A 23,073-nucleotide genomic window follows, 5' to 3' on the forward strand; every position below is an offset into this window, starting at 1 on the left:
CTCTCTCTCTCTCTCTCTCTCTCTCTCTCTCTCTCTCTCTCTCCCTCTCTCTCTCTCTCTCTCTCTCTCTGTGTCTGCCTGTCCCCCACTTCCTCACTCTCTCAAAATAAATAAACATTAAAAAGAGGAAATAAACAGATTCAGAGTTGGAAAGTGAACTGCTAAAGGATGAACCCAGTGAAGTCGAGTCTTTCTTGACATTGGAGGGAACACTCTTTTCACCAAGATACAGCCCTTCTCATTCTACACAAAGACACTCTCTCCTTCTCCCTGAAGAAGTGCTTTGTTTAAGACAAGGTACTAGATTCTGGGGCTATGTCTGGTAGAATTCACTGTGCATACCATAGTTAGCAAAGCATTATGCTCTTTTGGGTGACTGATAAATGCCTTTGGATGATTGATGCCCAATCTGTGATCTTTCCTGATGGTACCAGGACAACCTGACATGGAGAATCTTGGGAGGAACCAGTTCCCTAAAGAGTAGGTAGGCTTTCTGACACTGAGTGACTTAGAAATGGCATGAAGTCAGATGAAATTGCTACTGTAGCTAAAATGGCCTTTTAAGTAATTATATGTAAAATAGATTTCGCACCATCAAGAAGCTTCAGCTATTAATGGTAGAGTAACTAACAATAGTTAGATTAAGTCACAAAAGTAAGTTTAGGTATCATGGGCATAAAATCATTATGGACCTAATGCTGCTCTCATGCCACTGTGTTTTCCATGTGGCAACTTAATGCCATTGGAGTTATAAAGAAGGAATAATGACAATAGCTAATACATACTGAGTGCTAACTAATGGGACTGCTGAACACATCCCTTTATCATTTCATTTGATCTTACTAAAGCTTACAGCATCGTTAATACACTCTTATTACTATCTCACAAGCACCAAAAGTGAGCCATAGAAAGATTTTGAAGTTCACTAAAGGTCACGTAGCCAGACAGTTGCAAAATCTAATATGTCTGATACAAATTTTTTGCCCTTAACCATTCAGGTATACACACTGCTTATTTCTAGATTATAATGAAAGGAACAGAGTTGGCTGGTCCAGAAAATCGGTTTTGGATGGAGTTTATTGAGACACTGGATCTATCATTGTCAGGAAAAAAAAATTTTTTTAAAAAGCAAAGAATTGGGGAAATTACATGTAGGGCTATGCAAAGCTAAGTTTTAAGGGAATGAAAAGAATAAGAATTGCAATATATTAATATAGAGTACATGTGAGAAATCTAGCTTTTGTGAAACAGAATATTCACATTAAGATGATCAGTGCATTCTTTCCCCATAGGGAAAGGGGAGGCAGATAAATATACCAAATGTGTGATGATCACAAATGAGTTTTATAATTCAAACATTTAATGGCATGCAGCCAAAAGTTTGATGTATCCACAGAGTGATGGTAGCCTTGGCAATTACATCCATATGGTATAAGTACAGTGGATAAGTCCACTGTGGACTAAATCCAGATGAAGTCTGAATCTTGGTATGGAGGTACACCAAAAGATGTCACCACCTCATAGAAGCTGCCAGAATTTCACCTCTTTGTCACAGGTTGGGCCAACTCAGCCTGTTTCAAGGACGCCAATTCTTATAACTATGAAACTTCTTTCTCCTTCTCTCCTCAGATAAATAATTTATGACAGAGTTGGTAAGTAGGGTTTAGAGAGTACTAATTATCTACCAACAGTGGCTTTATTATATACGGTGTTAAGAAAGATTCTAAGGTAGTATCCAGGGTGAATGGAAAACGGTCATGATCAGTTAGTTCAGTTGGCCAAGTAATTACCCAAGTAATTTAAATTAGGCAGTAAAAGGAAAGATCATACATTTTACTTTCCTGGTAAAGGTGCTGGGATACAAGAAATTTCTTTTTTTCTTTTTTTCTTTCTCATGGAGTCAGTCAATATCTTCTGCTTTTGACCATTCAGTTAAAAAGCACAGCCCTCATCCACACGCCTGGGTCAGTGGAATAGTGTAAGTGAGTCATGATTTAGCATTTATGTCAACTTTCACGAACATGACTTCTCCCATTATAAGGCTTTCACTTGGTTGCAGGTGATCTTGTAAACAAGTTGCATAGAAAAAATCTTTTCATTATTAATGCTGACACCTTGTATGGAAGAGCAGTTGTCCTCATGTTGGTATTCATAGGCTCCCAATGGTGGGTCCCATTAGAAGAACTAGGTCCATACCAGATGAGGTCCAATATACCAAGGGAATCAGGATGTATTTTCTTAGATGAAGAGCCTTCCCTCATTTCTTTCAAGACCTCTTCAGCCAAACTCAAATGGCTCTATATTTCCAGCATAAGGCTCAATTGCTGGGCTCCAAAGAAACAGCAATTTTAATTTGATCTTTGGTGTCTTATAGGAGGGGAGTAGTCAGGGGGCTTCCAGTGTTCAAAGAGATGAAGAATGAGAGGCTGTTACAAAGCACAGACAGCAAAAAGAGGAGGCTGAGAGGCAAGAGACAGTATGTTTGTTCTTTAAAGAAAGAAAGTTCTATTATGGTTTCTTGGGCTGGCTTCACAGACAACAGGACCCTCTCATTTCTTCCTATTCTCCCTTCTCCTCCTCCCTTCTCTCTTGTCTTTTTCCTCGTCCTTTCTATTCCTTTTATCTTCCTTGTTTTCCCCTTCCTTCTATCCTATCACTGGTGTTGTGGTTCTATGGAGATAAAATGCCGACATTTTTTATACCAAAGTTTAATCTTTGTTCCTTGCTGGACAGACTGTCGATTTCCTTCCTCTTCCAGCAAAATAAACTGCAACATGTACAAGGAAAACTGAGAACCCTTGTACTTCTCTATCATGAACTTCAGCTTAGTTCAAGAAGGCAAAACAATTGGTCTCCTTTCTCCTTTTCTTTGGGTTATATCAGAGTGTCTCTTAGTTTTCCAGAAGTAAATTCTTTCCAACACGTAAGTCATGTCAAGTTCTTAAAATGAATGTGACAAAATAGTTTGCTCTCTATTCCCAAAAGTCTTAAGAAATTTCTCTTATACACTGTGATAGCCACCTGATATTTATAAACACTTCCCTGTCTTAAGAAATTTCTCCTATACACTGTGATAGACACCTGATATTTATTAACACTTCCCTGTACTTCTGCTCCAGAGGGGGTTATTCACTGTCTGTGATGCCATTCACTTCCAGCGTTCTTAAATATTGTGCTTCATATCCTCCCTGCTACTTTATCTCCATAGAACATTCCTTGTTTCATATCCTTATCACCTCTCAGTGGAGTTATTGACACAGTCTCTTCTCTGTTCCTGACACCTGTTTCTGCATATTTGGGGCCATTCTTTTTGTTTTGTTTTGTTTTTTTAAGATTTTATTTTTAAGTAATCTCTATACCCAATGTGGAGCTTGAACTTACAACCCTGAGTTCAAGAGTAGCATGCCCTACCAACTGAGCCAGTCAGGTGCCCCAGTTTAGGCCATTCTTTTATATATATATATATATATATATATATATATATATATATATGTATATATATATATATATATATACATATATATATATATATACATATATATATATATGGAGAGAGAGAGAGAGACAGAGAGAGAGACAGAGATAGAGAGACAAAGAGAGAGACACAGAGAGAGACACACAGAGACAGAGAGAGAGGCAGAGAGAGAGAGACAGAGAGAGAGAGACAAAGTTTATTTATTCTGAGAGGAGAGTGTGTGAGCAGGGGAGGGACAAGGAGAGAGGGAGAGAGGGAATCCCAAGCAGGCTCCCAAATGACAGTGCATAGCCTACCCACCAACCATAAGATCATGATCTGAGCCAAGATCAAGAGTCAGACACTTAACTGACTGAGCCACCCAGGCACCCCTGGGCCATTCTTGATAGACTTACCTCTTATCTTTTTCTAAATCCTAACAAATATGATCATATCATTCTTATCTTTATAAATAAGAATACCTATCTTAATGAGCACAGATATCACCAGTTAGACTTTGTTAAATTATCCTCTCCTTATATTTTGGTTACCTTCAGTACAGGGAGCAGCCACTAAACCAGAATCTGGGACACACACACAGACACACACACACACACACACACACACACACACACACACACACACACACACAGGCATGCGCATGAACACACAGTATATTTCCTGGCTCACATATTTCATTAGCTTAATTGCATGCAAAGCTGGCTTCCCTTCTTACATTATGCCAATGTTTTACCTTTGAATCACTCATAATTCTTTCTCCAAGATCTCTTATCCTGAGCTTTACATGTATGAACTCTGAGATCAGCTTGATACTAGGTAGTGCTGAAAAGAATCAAGCATCCACTGGGAAGCTACTGTCTTCAAAGAACCATTGTTCAGAAAAACCATTGAACAGTAGTTCAATAAGGAAGGCAGGAAGTCAAAAAAGACTAACACAGAGACTTGGAAGAAAGAGAATCTTACTCCACCCTCTACCTATATACTACACTAATTCTCTACTACCTCTGAGTGATATGAGAAGACACAGATAAATAATGACATGGGGATTTTTCCAGATCCTTAAACACACTCTCATATGTACCTAACATCTGTCATGTATGTTTTTTTTTTTATTTATAGAACTCTTTGTCATAACCTTGCAATGTGCATGCTTTCAACCTGGTGGATTAATTATAATCCATCTAATAAACAAGATTATGTGCCCTCTCATGGGAAATTTTATGTCTTACTGATCTCAGGATAATGTTAAATCCAGTGAAAATACTTGTGAAGTGAATTCATAAACCAGTAAGTGAGTAATGCACAAATGTTAGCACAGATATTTTCAAATAATAAGAATATTTCTAAGCCTTACAGTTGCCCCTTTTGGAAGATGGAATGAGGATTCTGCGTATAATGTGTCAATATAATCACAGCGCATGTGTGTGACCAAATGCTTTTTCCTTCTCACAAGAAAATTGTTCTAAGTCCCAGTCAAAGGGCGCCTGGGTGGCTCAGTCGGTTGAGCATCCGACTTTGGCTCAGGTCATGATTTCACAGTCTGTGAGTTCGAGCCCCGCATCGGGCTCTGTGCTGACAGCTCAGGGCCTGGAGCCTGTTTCAGATTCTGTGTCTCCCCCTCTCTCTACCCCTCCCCTGCTCATGCTCTGCGTCTCTCTGTCTCTCAATAATAAATAAACGTTAAAAAAACAAATCTAAGTCCCAGTCAGATGGGAGTTGTAACTTTGTTCTGGTTTTGTGTATTCTGCCATTCTCTTGATTTAATCATACATGTTGATGCAGTTATTTGGATCCAGACCCAATGCTGATATGCATTTATTTAAACTGGTCACCTCTTCAAGGTTTAAATTATATATATGTATATATATGTGTGTGTGTGTGTGTGTATGTATGTGTGTATATATATATTTTTTTAAATGTTTATTTACTTGAGACAGACAGAGAGACAGAGAGAGACAGAGCATGAGTGGGGGAGGTGCAGAGAAAGGAGACACAGAATATGAAGCAGGCTCCAGGCTCCGAGCTGTCAGCACAGAATCCAGTGAGGGGCTCAAACTCACGAACCGTGAGATCATGACCTGAGCCGAAGTTGGACACCCAACCGACTGAGCCATCCAGGCACCCCTAAGATTTACATTACATTTTAATATAACTTTTACTCTCTTAAAAATTTTTCAATGTTCAAATTTTAAAAGACAAACACCATTAACCTTAATTATATAATTCTCGTTTGTATTTCCCAGCTTGCTTACAGAGAGGCATGAAATCCATATACTTTAGAAAATCTGAGAATCTGCTGGGGTGCCTGGGTGGCTCAGTTGGTTAAGCATCTGACTCTTGGCTCCTGCTCAGGTCATGATGTCATGGTTTTGTGGGTTCTAGGCCCACATCAGGCTCTGTGCTGATGGTGCAGGGCCTGCTTGGGATTTTCTCTCTCCTTCTCTCTCTCTGTCCCTCCCCTGCTCATGCTATCTCTGTGTTTCTCAAAAATAAACTTAAAAAATTTTTTTAAGTTAAAAAAAGTGTGAGTCTCCTAAAATACGCTTCCTCACACTTTCTGTGCAGCAGAGTAACCTGGGGCTTCTTAGAGATGATGCAAGATTCTGGTTCCATAGCTCTGGGGCAGAACCAGAGTTCTGCATTTCTAACAGGTTCTGTGGTGATGCCAATGTTGCTGTTCCAGGAACCACACTTTGAATAGCAAAGACCTAAATAGGTCTTGCCTCAAAACATGTCTTGTAAAACTCAAAACATGTCTTGTAAAACAAGACAACATGTCTTGTAAAACTGAGTTTTTTATTTTTATTATTATTTATTATTATTTTATTATTTTTATTTTATTTTATTTTATTATTTTTATTATTTTTATTTATTATATTTATTATTTAGTATTATTTTTCTAATAAAAAATCTTAGAATGTGAGTCTTATCTTTCTTTAAAGGGATGCCTTTATTTACACTGCATCATTGTTTCTCAAAGCTCTGAGAACTGCCAAAAAGGCTTCTTAAGAAAAAAACGTGTTATGGTTAAACAAATTGGGGGAATGTTAAATAAAGTAAGACGAGATTTCTTTAAGGATGTTTGGACTCTTAAATATGTTTAATACCTTTTATGAATCTCTAGGAGAAGTTGAATTATGCAGTTTCCCAAGCTTCACTGGCCATTAAAAAAAATATGGGCGCCTGGGTGGCTCATGGGTTAGGCATCCAACTTCGGCTCAGGTCATGATTTCACGGTTCATGAATTTGAACCCCGAGTCAGGCTCTGCGCTGACAGCTCGGAGCCTGGAGCCTGCTTTGGATTCTGTGTCTCCCTCTCTCTCTCTCTCTCTCTCTTGCCCCTCCCCTGCTCACAATCTGTCTTTCTCTCTCTCTCAAAAAAAAAAAATAATAATAATAATCATTTTAAAAATTAAAGAAATAGAGTGTCCCTCATGGAGGATCATTTTGGAATACTGTTCCAGAAAACATACAAATCCAGATTCTGTCTTAGGTCTGACCACCAAAACTCCCTTGCTCCATTTCTACCCCAGTCTGGATTTATCAGCTGTCCATTTTCAGTTTTACTGGAGCTTATATGTGAACAGTTTTGTATTTCTATATGTGTTTTTAAACCTGTGTACTACTTGTTCTCCTTTTCAGACACTGCTAAGCTTACTGGTTGGCTGTCTCCAGGATAATTGAATTTGGGAATTGAATTTGCAATTTGTAATAGAAAATAGTAACATCATATGACTGCAAATAAGGACTCTCTTGACACAACACCAGAGGTTTGTTCAGTGTTTTATGGGGGAAAATGAAGCAAACGATGGTTTTTCCTGACTTTCAGGCTTTCTGGCCATTCCGCTATCTGGCTGGCATCAGGTCCTTCTGGTTACAGCCCTTCTGCAGTCTCCTGGAAAGCTGGATTGGGACCACTTTGGTCACCATGGTGATAGCTTTGACTTCATACTGACTGATTTTTCAGGACTCCTAGAGTAGAACTGCAGGGTGGACCCTCTTTGGCTTCTTTTTGCTTCTGAGAGAGTAAAAGGGGACTCAAACTCTGGGTGGGTACTCTCCCAGGGGTCATGACAATGACCACCTCTTGTGTCAAACCAAATTCCAACCTGATCTGCACCTGATGGAAATAAAGCACCTCTCATCTGCAAAGAAAGTGGTGAATGTAGTTCATCTCAATCAGATAATTCACACTTGTCACTGATACGGGATTGCCTGGAGTTTATAGGTCTGAGTGTGTGAGTGATAAAAGGAAAGAGAACTTAATGGTAATTAGAGTGACAAAGCCTTGAGTGCATGTCAGATTTGGAAGAGGTGCCTAAATAAAAACTCAAGGGGGAAACATCTGCTCCAGTCCTATGCCTGTCTCTCCTTCCAGAGAAGGTATTTTGAGTCAGACTTCTTCGTGGAGAGCAAGATAAATCGTATCCTGTACTTTTGTTTTGCTTGTTTTCAATACAACATAGAAAGGTTAAAGAGGTAGGAGGCCTACTATTAAATTATTAAAAACAACAACAACAGCCATATTTTGAAACATTATCCACTCTGTATTTCCCCCAAACTTTAAAAGTTTTTACGTATCTTTAGAAATGACATAATTAAAGTAGATCTAATCTTATTTCCCTTGAATAAGACAAATGAATGGGGGCAATAAAGATCCAGTGTACTGTGTAAACATCTAATCAATGATCCACTGGTTAGGCCAAATCTGTGCTGGAAATGGAAAAGTAAGGAGAGAGCCGGATAAGAATAACGTGCATCATTATTTTGGCTTTGGAAGAAAAAGATAAGCCCAGTGAAAGGACATTCAAGTAAATGAGAACAGAGATGAATGTGTTGAGGTGAGAAAAAGAAGTAAAGAGTAAAGAGGGGAGAAGAAGAAAGAGAGGGCTCATTAATAAACAGGGAAGAAAAATCACGTTGATTCATCAGTTAGCTATCTGTAATATAGAAAAATTTGAATTCATGTTGTCATGCATTAAAATTCATTTGAATAAAAGTGGAAAGCCTGCTGCAAAGTCACAATACAAAACAGAAGAAGGTTTTAAAGTGTATGTTTTGATCACCTCCCGAGCAGGAAAGAGAACATCCATGTGTTCAGTTGGCCCTCATGCAGGAACATGGAGCCTTTGCTAAGAAAACTCGGAAGCACCCTGTATCTCATGCAGGGACACTTTTACAGGAGAGGGATGCAAAAGAAAGTTTGCCTTGGAAGTCACCTTTGGCCTGTCAACCACTCATCTAAATTGCATTTTTTATATTTATAGGTAGATTTAATTTTGTCTCTAGACACTCACGATATCTCTAATCAATGGTACAGGCAACCAAGAATACCTTATATTTTTATTATGAACACACTTTCCACACATAGAATAGCTATCTATCTATCTATCTATCTATCATCTGTATATAACATAGTTTTATGTTTGATGATCAAACGTTAACAAATATTAAAATTGTGCCACATTTCCTTTAGAACATTTTCTAATTACAGATTTATTTAAATCTGTAATTAAAATCCCACATCATCCCTCTGTCTGTCCTCCCCTGCTTCTCAGAAAGATAATTTTTTTCTTCCTGGTGTTCCATCTATTAATATATTTGTAGGCTACTATAAAATATATACTATTCTATAGTGTTTTATTGTTTTCACATTTTAAATATATGATATCTTACTGTAAGTATCAGTTTACAATTTGCTTTTTTCTCTTGGTATTACTTTTTTTTTTGGAGGTTTACTCCAAAATTGCTGATAGTTTTAGATCTAGCTAATTCATTTAAACAGATACATAGTATTCCATTAAATTAAAAATAAAGTGTATTTATCTTAATGAGAGATAGTAAAATTGTTCCCAATGCATGTTTTTGCTCGTACAAACTGGGGCAAAATAAGTATCTGAAATATCTCCTTGAATATATGTGTGAAGTTGTTCTAGGACTGATTGATACAAATGAAAATGTTAGTGAAAGGTTGGATACTGCTTTAATTTTGCATTCAGATCTTCACACTTAGTTCTTTAATTAATCAGAGATTTATTTTTTTGTATGATATAAGACATCTATTTGACTTATCAGTTTCCATACGTAGCTAATTATCAGAGAATCCTCTGTTGAAGCTTTCCCCTTGAATTTGTAATAGCACTTCTATATATGCAGATGCCCATGTACATCTGATTCTTGTTTCTTTCCTCTCTGTAATGAGTCTGTCTGTCTACACCAATGCCAATATCGAATGATTTTAATTATTTTAACGCAGTGGTGCTCAATCAGGGCAATTTTCCCAGAAGGGGACATGTGGCAAAGTCTGCAGACGCTTTTGATTGTCACAACTGCGGAAGTAGAAGCCAAGGATCCTACTAAACATCCTGCAATGCACAGAACAGTTCCTCACAACATGGAACGATCTGGTCCAAATGCCAGTAGTACTAATGTTAAGAAACTCTGAAGTGACTACATAAGTTGAGAGATTTAATCGCTTCTCGGCCTTTTGGCTAAGATCAAGTGTAGTATCTGTTATTATCAGTTTAATAAGTTGAGAGATTTGTCATCATATTTACTTGAAAATTTAAGTACCACCTACCCCACTGCCTCTTAACCTTTTGTTTTTCCCCCAGAAGTACACTGGATGTGTTTTTTTTTAATTCATTTTTATGGATTTTAGAATTAGTTTCTCAAGAAAAACCCTTTTCAGATTTTAATCAGTTTGTGTTTAGCTAATCGATTACTATGACAACAATTGACAGTTTTATTATATTGATTCTTCCTATTTAGTACAGTATAGATCTATGCTTTTTTTGGTCTCTTTAAAGGTCCTTTAATTAAAATTTATATTTTTACTCTGAAAGATCATTTATATTTTTGTTAGATATATTACAGGATTAACACCTGATTTCCTTTTGCTGCAATTTTAGAAATTACGTGTTGTTTGCTACTGCTATATAGGCATGTTATTAATTTTATATATTGGTATTTTATAATATATCACATATTAATAGCACCTGGCTGGCTCAGACTGTGGAGCATGTGGCTCTTGATCTCAAGGTTATGAGTTCAAGACCCACTTTGGGCGTAGAGATTACTTAAAAAAAAAACCTTCAATAACCTTGCTGAAATTTTCTAGTCCATCTAAATATTTTTGTGTAGATTTCCCTACATTTTCTTTGTAGACATTCATCTATCACCTGAGAATAATGAGGCATTTTTAACTTTCTTCCAATCATCATCTGTTGTATTTATTTTCTTGTTCTGTGTTAGTGCTGTGTCCCTCATGACCATGTGATGACAGAGGTGATGGTTGACGTCCATCTTAAAGAGAGACATTTTCTGTAGGATTTTAGTAGGTACACTTCCCAGCTTCAGTAAATGTCCTTTAATCTCAAAGTGCCATAGAATATTCGATATGAACTTTAAAAATAGTTTAATTGTGTTCAATTAAGATATTACACTTGATTCTCTATCTCACGTGCACAGAACTGAGTTAATCATACTCCTCAGTCCCTAATGAATGGATGCTCTTACATTCAGATCATGCAAGGCACCTCTAGTGTTTCATGTATTTTTTTTTCTTTTTGTGCTTCATCACCTTTGCACACTCCCACCTAGATGTCCACTACATTTTGAACAATCTATGCTACTCTGTTTTATGTATGTGTGTGTGTGTGTATGTATATATATATACATATATGTGTGTGTGTGTGTGTGTGTAGTAAATTGCATGTGTTGTACTTACATAGTCATCCCATTCAGTTTCTTATTTACTTTACTAATATTTTTGAGATACCATTATATTGCTCCTTGAAAATGTAGTTCATTACTTATTTTTTTAACTTTATTTTTTATTTTTTTAATTTACATCCAAATTAGCCTATAGTGAAGCAATGATTTCAGGAGTAGATTCCTTAGTGCCCCTTACTCATTTAGCCCATCCCCCTTCCCATAATCCCTCCAGCAACCCTCAGTTTGTTCTCCATATTTATGAGTCTCTTCTGTTTTGTCCCCCTCCCTGTTTTTATATTATTTTTGTTTCCCTTCCCTTATGTTCATCTGTTTTGTCTCTTAAAGTCCTCATATAAGTGAAGTCATATGATTTTTGTCTTTCTCTGACTAATTTCACTTAGCATAATACCCTCCAGTTCCATCCACATAGTTGCAGATGGCAAGATTTCATTCTTTTTGCCAAGTAATACTCCATTGTATGTATACACCACATTTTCTTTATCCATTCATCCATCGATGGACATTTGGGCTCTTTCCATACTTTGCCTATTGTTGATAGTGCTGCTATAAACATGGGGGTGCATGTGTCCCTTCAAAACAGCACACCTGTATCCCTTGGATAAATGCCTAGTAGTGCAATTGCCGGGCAGTAGGGTAGTTCCATTTTTAGTTTTTTTGAGGAACCTCCATACTGTTTTCCAGAGTGGCTGCACCAGCTTGCAAATATCCAATGGAATAAAGACAGTCTCTTCAGCAAGTGCTGCTGGGGAAACTGGACAGCGACATGCAGAAGAATGAAACTGGACCACTTTCTTACATCATACACAAAAATAAACTCAAAATGGATGAAAGACCTCAATGTAAGACAGAAAGCCATCAAAATCCTCAAGGAGAAAGCAGGCAAAACCTCTTTGATCTTGCCCGCACCAACTTCTTACTCAACACATCTCTGGAGGCAAGGGAAACAAAGCAAAAATGAACTACTGGGACCTCATCAAAATAAAAAGCTTCTGCACTGTGAAGGAAACAATCAGCAAAACTAAAAGGCAACCAACAGAATGGGAGAAGATATTTGCAAATAACATATCAGATAAAGGGTTAGTATCCAACATCTACAAAGAACTTATCAAAGTCAACACCCAAAAAACAAATAATCCAGTGAAGAAATGGGCAAAAGACATGAATAGACACTTCTCCAAAGAAGACATTCAGATGGCCAACCAACACATGAAGAAATGCTCACTATCACTCATCATCAGGGAAATACAAATCAAAACCACAATAAGATACCACCTTACACCTGTCAGAATGGCTAACATTAACAACTCAGGCAACAACAGATGTTGGCGAGGATGTGGAGAAAGAGGATCTCTTTTGTAATTCATTACTTATGATTGTTAAATAGTAATTCATCTCTGACGTATGTGATGGTTAATTTTAAGTGTTGACTTGGCTAGATAATGGTGATCAGTTGTTTAGTCAAACATTAGGGTGAATGTTTGCTATAAGGGTGTTTTGTAGATGTGACTAACATTTAAAAGCAGTTGGCTTTATCTATGACAAAGGAGCTAAGAATATATGATAAAAGAATATATAGTGGGGAAAAGACAGTCTTCAAAAAATGGTGCTGGGAAAACTGGCCAGCTCCATGCAAAAGAATGAAACTGAAGCACTTTCTTATACCATTTTCAAAAATAAACTCAAAATGCATGGAAACCTAAATATGAGACCTGAAATCATACAGCTCCTTGAAGAAAGCATAGGTAGTAATCTCTTTGACATTGGTCTCAGCAACATTTTTTAGATATGTCTCCTCAGACAAGGGAAACAAAAGCAAAATAAACTATTGGGACTACACCAAAATAAAAAGCTTTGCCACAGCAAAGGAAACCATCAACAAACGAAAAGGCAAACTACTAAATGGGAGAGGATATTTGCAAATAATATACCTAATAAGAGGTTAATAGCCAAAATATATAAAGAACTTAATCCAACACACATGTACAAAACAAATAATCTGATTAATAGTGAGAAGAGGACTTGAATAGACATTTTTCCAAATAAGACATGCTGATGGCTAATAGACATTTTCATGTCTATTAGTTCAATAGCACTAATCCTCAGGGAAATGCAAATTAAAACTACTATGAGGTATCACCTCACACCTGTCAGAATGGATAGTATCAAAAAGAGAAGAAATAGGTAGGTGTTGGTAAGGATGTGGAGAAAAAGGAACCCTTGTGCACTGTTGGTGGGAATGTAAATTGGTACAGTCTCTGTGGAAAACAGTATGGTGCTTCCTTAAAATTTTTTTTAATTAAAAAATTTTTTTTAATTAAAAGAAAATTTAAATTAATTAAATTTAAATTAAATTTTAAATTAAAAAATTTTTAAAAAGTAGGTTCCACTACTGGGTATTTACCCAAAGAAAACAAACATACTAATTTGAAAAGATATATTTACCTCTATGTTTATTGCAGTATTATTTATAATCACCAAGATATGGCAGCAATCCAAGTGTCCATTCATAGACTAATGGATAAAGAATATGTGGCACATACGTATACGCAATTGAATATCATTCAGCCGTAAAAAAGAATGAGATCTTGCCTTTCATTACAACATGAATGGACTTGGAGGGTATTATTCTAAGTGAAATAAGTCAGACAAAGACAGACTCCAAATAATTTGACTACTGTGTGGAATCTAAAAAAAAAAAAAAAAAAAGGAATAAACAAACAAAAAGCAGAAACAAAAAAATACACAGAAGAAATATATGGCTGCCAGAGAGGAGGGGAGTGGGGAATGGGCGAAATGGATGAAGGGGAGTGGGAGGTACAGGCTTCCAGTTTTGGAATAACTAAGTCAAGGGAATAAGAAGTGTAGCACAGGGGGCGCCTGGGTGGCGCAGTCGGTTAAGCGTCCGACTTCAGCCAGGTCACGATCTCGCGGTCCGTGAGTTCGAGCCCCGCGTCAGGCTCTGGGCTGATGGCTCGGAGCCTGGAGCCTGTTTCCGATTCTGTGTCTCCCTCTCTCTCTGCCCCTCCCCCGTTCATGCTCTGTCTCTCTCTGTCCCAAAAATAAATAAAAAACGTTGAAAAAAGGGGCGCCTGGGTGGCGCAGTCGGTTAGGCGTCCGACTTCAGCCAGGTCACGATCTCGCGGTCCGTGAGTTCGAGCCCCGCATCAGGCTCTGGGCTGATGGCTCGGAGCCTGGAGCCTGTTTCCGATTCTGTGTCTCCCTCTCTCTCTGCCCCTCCCCCGTTCATGCTCTGTCTCTCTCTGTCCCAAAAATAAATAAAAAAAAAAAAAAAAAAAAAAAGAAGTGTAGCACAGGGAAGACAGTCGGTGGTAGTGTAATAGTGGTGCACGGGGACAGATGGTAGCTCCACTTGTGCTGAGCATAGCATAACATGTAGGCTTGTCAAATCGTTATGTTGTACTCCTGAAACTAACATACTTCAATAAGATAAAATAAAACAAGATAAAATAAGATAAAAGAAAATAAGATAAAATAAAATCAGCTGGCTTCAAGTAAAGCAGATTAGCCTCTAAAATGTGGATGTAGGTAGGCCTCATGCAATCAATTACAGAGCAAAGATCGAGTTTTGCCAAAGAAGAAAGAAAAGAAAGGATTATGCCTCCAGACTTCAATACAGAAATTCTGCCTGAGTTTCCAGCAGGCTCAACTCTCACCTGAATCTCCGTGCTGCTGGCTTGCCCCATGGCTATAGGCTTTGCTCCCCACACAATCATATGAAATAATTCTGCAAAATCTTTCTCTCTCTCTTCTAAAACCATAGCTGCAAGTCTCGCTTCCATCAGAAATACTTGACACTACATGTTTCTCCATGCCCACAAAAACATGTAAATTATTGAATTACAAATTTTTTACTTGTTTTAGTATCGAGCAAAGATTTGTAATTCCATTTCAATATATTAAAAATACAGTCTAATTGATTTTTACATTTTTCCTCAAATCTGATTGTTTATATATTTTGTAAAATTAATTCATTTCATATAATTTTATGCACCTACTTATGTGTATTTCATACCTTTTCAACATGGTAAAAATGTCTGTTAATTTTGTCATTATATCTAGGTCACAGTCAGGATTTATTTTCATCTCTCTTTTTTAAAATCATGCTTGTCAGAAGCTTATTTATCTTGTTTTTTTAGGAACCAACAGTTTGTTTTCTTTTCAATCTTTATTTTTTCTTCCCTTATTTTTCATTATGTTTTTCATCCATTTCTGCTGCTTCTTCTTCTTTTCTTTGTCTGCTTCTTGATTTGGGTTTACTCGTTTCTACTTCTCACCTGTTAAATTGAAGAATTACTTTCTTTGTTTCTAAACATATTTGTTTTCTGCTTAGGGTAGTTAGAACTATAGATTTTCTTTTACAGCCTGTTTTTTTTTTTTTAAACAATCCATTCATTTTTAACCTGTAGGATTTTCATCATGATTCTGTGATTCATTTATAAGCATTTTCGCATTGTGTTTAGGATTTTTAAAAAAAATTTATATAAGTACCATGGATATTTAACAAAATATACTTTCAATTTAGATACTGAATTGTGATATTGAAAGTTTCTGTCATTTTTAGTGAGATTTTCACTGGAGTAAACCATATGTGCGAAATTTGTATAAATCTGCAAGCAAAAATCATAACAGGATTGCAGGATTTAAAAAATATGTAGCAGTAAATATATGACAGCAATAGTATAAAGACCAAGAGAAGAGTAATGGAAGTATTTTTTTGTTTCTTGCACCCATATGGGAACTTACATAGTAGAGTTTAGACTCCGATAAATCAAGATATGTAAACCCTAAAACATGACTAAAATAATAAAACTAATAAGAAATAAGTTGATATTAGATGTAATTGACTAATAAGTAAAAAAAGAGATATAATGAAAACATAAAGTAATCTTCAATTAATCCTAAAAAGGAAAAAAAGAAAATGTGGAATAAGTAACAAATGAGACATAGAGAAAAAAAGCAAGACAGTAGTTCAAAACATGACCTTACCAATAACCACATTAAATGTAAACATTTAGGGGTATCTGGGTGGCTCAGTTGGTTAGGTGTCTGACTTCAGCTCAGATCATAATCTCATGGTTCATGAGTTCAAGCCCTGCATCGGGTTTTGTGCTGATACCTCAGAGCCTGGAGCCTGCTTCAGGTTCTACCTCCCCCTCTCTCTGCCCCTCCCCTGCTCACACTCTGTATCTCTCTCTCTCAAAAATAAACATTAAAAAAATAAAATAAATAAAATAAAATAAATGTAAGCATCCAATCAATTAAAAAGTAGAGATTGTTAGATTGGATAGCATATCAAAATCCTAATATACGCTGCCTGCAAGGAACAGACTTTAAATATAAAGAAGCACATAGGTTGAAAGTAAGAGGATGGGAAAAGATATACCAAACTAACACTAATCAAAAGAAAACAGGAACAGGGCGATTGGGTGGCTCAGTTGGTTAAGTGTCCAACTCTTGATTTTGGCTCATATCATGATCTTACAGTTCATGAGTTTGAGCATCAGATCAGGCTCTGTGCTGAGCATGGAACCTACTTGGGATTCTCTCTCCTCTCTCTCTGCCCCTTCCTTGCTCACTCTGTCTCTCTCCCAAAATAAATAAATAAACTTGAAAAGAAAGAAAAAAAGAAAAGAAAAGAAAAAAAAGAAAACAGGAGTATCGATTTTAGTTTCAGAGCAAAGAATGGTTCCATAAATACATAGGGTTATTTCATAATGATAAAATGTCCATGATGATGATATGCCTATCCTAAACTTTTTAAAAATGTGTATTTATTTATTTTGATAGATAGAGAGAGAGAGAGAGAGAGAGAGAGAGAGAGAGAGCGAGCGCATGTGCATGCTAATCGGGGAGGGGCAGAGGGAGAGGGAGAGGGAGAGAGAAAATCCCAAGCAGGCTCTGCACTGTTATCTCAGAGCCCCACAAAGTTCTCAATCCCTGGAACCATGAGATCATGACCCAAGCTGAAATCAAGACACATATTCAACTGAGCCACCCAGGTGCCCCTGCCTATCCTAAACTTGTATGAACCTGATAATAGAGTTTCAAACCATAGGAAGACAAATTGATAGACTTGCAAAGACCAATAGACAAAAATTGCCCAAATAATCAATGCATAGCTGAATAAATTTCCAAAATTTTCAGGAGTTTCACATCAAGATATGTGACATCCCTGGCATTGTGGAAGTTCTTCTCCGTAATGCCTTTTCTTTAAGACCACTTTTCTGACTTCTAATTGCATAGATAAGTTTTATCTTCTGTTAAAATTACTATAAATCCATTAATATGATCTTGTGTGTTCTTCTGCTTTCAAGTGAAAATTCTATTTGTGAGATTATCCATGTATGTATAATTGACATTGTTAAGTCTTCTTTTTGCTTTATACTATTCCATTGAATTATTATACCTAAATGTATTTACAGATTCTTCTTTTGATTGATGTTAGAATTGTTTTCTCTGGGGGCAATGTTGGAATTTGTTCTCGAGCTATCTCAAACTTGACTTTTGACAAATATGTGCATTCATTTGTCTTGAGTGTATAACTAAGATTAGGACAGCTGTATCATAGGGTATGTGGATATGAATCTTAAGTAAATATATCAAAACGTTTATCAAGGTGGTTGTGCCAATTAATACTTACATAGCTTCTGTCCTCAGCAATATTGAACATGAGGGGCATGAGTAGGGTGAATCAACTAGGGAAGAAAATTGAAGACAGTGCTCATTTTCATGGAGTTCTGTACTGTGGCTTCTTGCATGAACCTAAGAGGGTTACTCCTTAAGATTTAGATACCTAGAGTACCAAATTTATGGAGGCACTTACTTTCAGATTTGTGCAAAACTCTGCACTTGGTCAAATTTAAGAGTAAGCACCTTCTGAAATTTTGCACCCAAGATGTTTCACTCACCACACTCCACTCTCAACCCAATAGAGTCATTCTTTGTTATTTCTTCAGTGGATGTGTGGTGCCATTACACTGTGGGTTTTATTTACATTTCTCTGATGATTAATGATGTTGAGTACATAGTACATTTTCATAAGTTTACTGATCATTTTGGTGTCCTCTTTTGTGAATTGTCTGTTCAAGTCTTTTGTCCAATTTTAATTGGATTAGCTATGCTTCCTGTTATTAATTATTTGAAGTTCTTTTTATATATTCTGCCTGCATCCTTTGTTTGGTTTTTCTATTGCAAATATCTTCTCCTACTCTGACTTTCCTTTTTACTCTTGAATGGTTTCTTCTAATAAATACAATTCCTTAATTTTAATGGAGTTTAATTTATTAATAGTTTTCCCTTTGGGTTACTGCTTTTCTGTCCTACCCCAAGGCTACTAATTTATTCTATGTTTTCTTTTAAGAGGCTTATGGTTTTGCCTTTTACATTTAGATGTACAATACACTTGGAATTGATGTTAGAGCTTAATGTGAGATCAAGGTCAACATTTTTTTTAAATGTATGAATATCAGTTAACTCAACATTGTTTATTAAAATTATCATCCTCTCCCTAATCTACTGTAGTGTCATCTTGACTCATATTGAATGAACCTATGATCTTTCTATTCTGTTCCATTGATCTATTTCTAAAAACTCTTACCTTAATTTCCATAACCTTATTATTAGTCTTGCTTTCTGGTTTTGCAATTTCTCTAGCTCTATTCTTCTTCAAGATTGTTTTGGATATTGTCCCTTTCATATCCATATAAACTTTAGAATCACTATGTAAACTACCCTTATCCAAAAATTTTGATATTCTGATTGGAAGTGCATTGAATCTATAGATTCAATGTGGGGAAAGTTGATTTCTATGCAGTAGCAATTATTCCATCCCATGAACATAAGACTCTATTTAATCCTTCTTCAATTTTTTCAATATGTTTTATGGATATTCAGAGCAGGAATCTCAAGATTTTTTTCGTTAGAATTATTATTAGGTATTTGATGTTTTTTATTCTATCATAAAACGTGTCATTATTAACATTTTAGTTCCTTTTTATTTGTTACTGGTGTATAGAAATAAAAGTGATGTTTTATAATGGCCTTATATCAAGCAACCTTACTAAATTTACTCATTAATTTTTATATTTTGTATATTTTGAAAATTACATAAATAATTGTGTCAACTGTAAACAAAATTTCTGTTACTACCTTCCATTCCTTATGCTTTGAATTGCTTTTTTTTTTTTTTTTTGGCCTATTGCACTATTGAAGCACAAGTACCTTCAAGAGTGATGGTAGGGGCTTCCATTTTGACTCTGAATCTCTGGGGGAAGCTTTTAAGATTTCATCATTAAATATATTTGCTACAGATTCCTTTTTAGATACTGTTTTTCAGATAATGGAATTTACTGGGTAAATCATAGATTACTAGGAGGATTTTGTTGTTACTGCCATCAGTAGGTGTTGAATTTTCTCAAATGTTTCTATTGAGATTGTTTTGTCATTTTCCTCCTTACTCTATCAGTATGGTGCAAAACTTAATTGATTATCAAAGGTTAAACAACACATACATGATCACTTGGAATAAACTCAAGCTTGTATGATGTGTTACTGTGTGCATATGTGTGCATAATTTTCATTATTGTAATATCTTTGTGAGATTTTTGAACGGAATTATGCCAGCTTTATGAAACTGTTTGAAAAGTGATTCTTTTTATTTAATATTCTCTGAAAGAGTATATGTCAGTAGGTTTCATGCTCTTTCTTATATATTTTTACAAATTCACAGGGGAAAATGCTTGTCTTAGAAATTTCTTGTAAGCAATTTATAGTGCTCACATTCAACTTTATTAATAGTTATATGGTTTGCAACCTAAAAATTTCTCTTGGTGTTAATTTGGGTAAATTGTGTTTTTTTTCTCCAAGAAATTTACCAACTTTGTTTAAGTTTTCCATTTTATTTGCATAAATTTGTTTATAACTCTTTTCTGTTCTCTTTCTCTTCCTCCTCCTTCTTGTATTTGTAAAACCTATGATGATATCTCTTTTACTATTCCTGATATTAGTAACTTTTTCTTGAAAGTCTTTTCACAAAACTTAATTTGATTGTATTCAATTTCTCTGTTGTATATTTGTTTTTGATTCCACTACTGTGCCTTATTTCTATTATTTCCTTATTTTAATTTAATTTGGGGTTAATTTACTCTTCTTTCCTTATCTTCTTGAAATAGAGGTTATTGGTTTTTCAGGATTTTTTTCTAAGTATATTCAATTATGGTTATTTCTCCTGTAGACTTAAGAGACTTAAGTTTATCACACATGTTTTAATAGGGTGTATTTTTATTATTATTTAGTTCAAAATATTTTCTAATTTTCAGTGTGATTCCTTGGATCCCTGGCTTATTTGGAGATAATCTTATTTTCCAAAGAGCGGAATTTGCTTTTTATTATTGATTTATAGCTTGATTCCACTGTGAACAGAAAATTTACTCTGAATACAATTATTTCTTTGAAATTTGCTAAGCTTGCTTTAAAGCCCAGTATATGACTACTTGTGATAAATGTCCTATGTCCAATTAAAAAACAATGCATTTTGTTATCATTCGGGGTAGAGATCTGTGTCTATTAATTCAGGTTTGTAAATGTTGCCGTTTTGATTGCCCATATCCTTGCTGTTTTTTGGTTGATTTGTTCTGACAGCTATTGAGTAAGATGTATTAATATCTCCCACTGCAAATGAATATTTTTCTATTTCTCACTTTAGTCTTTCATTTTTACTATATGTATTTCAAAACAATATTATTAGACACATAAAATTTTTAAAAATTTATATTACCTGGATAGATTAACCCTTTGGTTATGTAATTTCCTTCATTTTCTCTGATAATACTTTTGTCTTAGAGTCTAATTTATTAATATATTTAAGTCAACTTTTTTTTTAAGTTTATTTATTTTTGAGAGAGAAGTAGGGAGGCAAAAGCAGAGAGATTGGGAATCCCAAGGAAGCTCCACGCCCAGCACGGAGCCCAGAACGGAGCTGGATCGCACAACCATGAGATCATGACCTCAGCCAAAATCAAGAATCGGATGCTTAGCCTTCTGAGCCACCCAGATACCCCTGAGCCAATGTGTTTTAAATTCGTGTTTAACTGGCATATTGTTTTTCATCCATTAACTTGCAGTTTTTTTGGGCTCTCACATTTAAAAAGTGTGTCTTGTAAGCACGTTTTTTCCTTTAGTCCAATTTTATGATTTTTTTCTTTTAAAGAGTATTTGAACCATTTCTGTTTCTTTCTCTTTTCTTTTCTTCTCTTTTCTTTTCTTCCCTGTGTTTGGACCATTTAAAGCACCACAATTAGCAGTTATATTTTGTTGTACAGCCACTACATTATTTCTTTCCATTTTTTTGTTGCTCTTGTTTTATACTTCGTTTCCTTCTCGTCTGTTGTACTTTTTTTGTTGAATATCAGATATCACATATGGTCATTTTTTTCCATGTATGATAAATTTACAAGTTTCTGCAGGGTCTATCTTTCTCCAGTGCAAGCTTCTCCCTTATTAGGCAGATTGAATAGCAACAAATAAAGTTATTCCAATCAGAGATGGAGGTTACCTAATTCTGGGTTGCAAGTGTCATGACTTATTGTTGGTCTTACCCACCCCTGGTTTGGTCCACCAGGTCTTAGGGATGTTTATAAATAAGACTCTCTGACTTTTTGATTTTCTACTTAGCTACTTATCATCATAGATTTTTTTTTATACTGAAAATTCCTTCTGGGAAAGCAGCAAAATGTTGGGGTTACACCCTGAGTCTACTTCCTCAACAGAATTATGGTCCCCCAGGTCCAGGATTATTTGACAGCTCGAAACACATTTGCTCTCTCTGCTCCCATAGTTCTAAAAGGTTCCCCAGTTGTTTTACATCTTAACAGTGGCCTTATGCCTGAATTGTCACCAGAAAGTTGCAGATTCTTTGAAGGATGAAGCAGTTACAGAATTGAACATACTCTCTATGATCCCTTTCTTTCTGGGATTCTAGCTCTTTTGGCCTTGTTTATTGGCAGGTCTCTAATGCCTTCAAACATATCCTTATTTATTTATATTTATATTTAAATATCATCTTGACTTTCTAAATTTTTCCAACAGGAACACCAGTCTGCTGTGATCTACTCTATAATAAAGGGAAACACAATTCTCAACGGGTTATCATCTATTTTTTAAGTTAAGAAAATTCTCTTACTGCATCTCTGACATTTCTTTTCCTTTTCTTTTAAATTATCACCAGCGGAGACTTTCACAAGATATTTGATGGTTTTTATTCTTTAATTTCTTTATCAGAGAGTTAAGGCTAGGTCAGAGAACAGCAAAAATTTTCTTAAAAGAACAAATACTTTAGCTTTTGTGGACCAACTTTTCAACTGTGCTGCTGTAGCACAGTAGAAGCCATAGATAGCACCTAAGTGAATGAGTTCGGCTGTGTTCCAATGACATTTTATTTACAAAAAGAGGAGAAAGGCCCCTAGATGTTAGTTTGTTAATCTCTGAGCTAAATTCTACTGGTACCAATATGCCCCAAATCTCACTGGTCCAAACCATCCAAGACATATCTCATTTATTTCTTGCTCATATTATATGTTAATTTTAGATTCATCAGAGATACTCTGTTCGTGGTAGTCACTCCAGGTCACAAGCTAAGGGACCCTGTCACCATTTAGGAGAAAAGAATACTCTAGGAATTACATGTTTGCTTGAGAAGAAATACTCCTCACATGCATTCATTACTCATTGGCCAGAGTGCATCATGCAATACATTCCATGCATAAAGTGACCAGGAAATGCAATCCGATATGTGCCAAAATAGCAGTTAAAGAACAGACACATTTCATGAGTGATATAAATGC

General features: G+C 35.8%; 1 protein-coding gene and 1 pseudogene across 1 annotated transcript in view; one reads left to right on the top strand and one right to left on the bottom strand.

The window, feature by feature from the left end:
• The window catches only part of AGBL1 (AGBL carboxypeptidase 1), an 840,069-nt gene that overhangs the window by 27,794 nt on the left and 789,202 nt on the right, over positions 1-23,073 (bottom strand). The window lies entirely within an intron of this gene.
• On the top strand, positions 9,947-10,060 carry LOC131518538 (U2 spliceosomal RNA; annotated as a pseudogene).

The sequence above is a fragment of the Neofelis nebulosa genome, chromosome 7 (assembly GCF_028018385.1).
Source record: "Neofelis nebulosa isolate mNeoNeb1 chromosome 7, mNeoNeb1.pri, whole genome shotgun sequence".
Taxonomy (NCBI): Eukaryota; Metazoa; Chordata; class Mammalia; order Carnivora; family Felidae; genus Neofelis; species Neofelis nebulosa.